Here is a 545-nt window from a genome sequence, read left to right as displayed (position 1 = left end):
GAAGCGGGGAGCAGACGAACGGGGGGGGAGTGGGCCAGGGAACCCCCTCCGCTTCCGGGCGGGCGGCGTCACTTCCGGGCGAGCCCCCCAATCGCACGGCGCCCGCAGCCTCCTGGCCCTACCCTACCGGCCAAGATGGCCGCCCTCCTGTGCCTCAGCTGCAGGGCGGGGGGCCGGGGGGTTCTCCCCGCCAAGGCTCCCCTTCCCCTCTTCCGTTGACCCCGAAACCCATCAGGTTGACCCCTCGGCGTTTCAGAATCCCGCTGGGTTGAGTGAGACGGTCCAAAGTGTTCCCTGGAGGAGGCAGTGCCAGACGTTTTGGGGTCCCCTTCCTCTGCGTCGCAGCTCTCAGCTTTGCTCTGGGAGAAACGCCCCCTAACACCCTCCCGGCTGCGGGCAGAGGGGCGGGACCTCTGAGGGAAGGGGAGGAGCTAGTGAAAAGCAGGTGATTACTTGTCACTTCCGGGAGATAGGATGACCTCATTGTGTAGTTAGACACCCCCCCTCCCCCCCATCAAAATGGCTGTGTCTCACCTCTGGCTGGA

At 65.5% G+C, this 545-nt stretch overlaps 1 protein-coding gene across 1 annotated transcript in view; it reads right to left on the bottom strand.

Moving 5' to 3' along the window:
- The window catches only part of Xkr6 (XK related 6), a 218,513-nt gene that overhangs the window by 216,954 nt on the left and 1,014 nt on the right, over window positions 1–545 (bottom strand). The window lies entirely within an intron of this gene.

The sequence above is a fragment of the Mastomys coucha genome, unplaced genomic scaffold, assembly GCF_008632895.1.
Source record: "Mastomys coucha isolate ucsf_1 unplaced genomic scaffold, UCSF_Mcou_1 pScaffold9, whole genome shotgun sequence".
NCBI classification, from domain to species: Eukaryota; Metazoa; Chordata; class Mammalia; order Rodentia; family Muridae; genus Mastomys; species Mastomys coucha.
The sequence above is the reverse complement of the archived record's forward strand: the minus strand, read 5'-3'. Positions and strand labels throughout refer to the sequence as shown.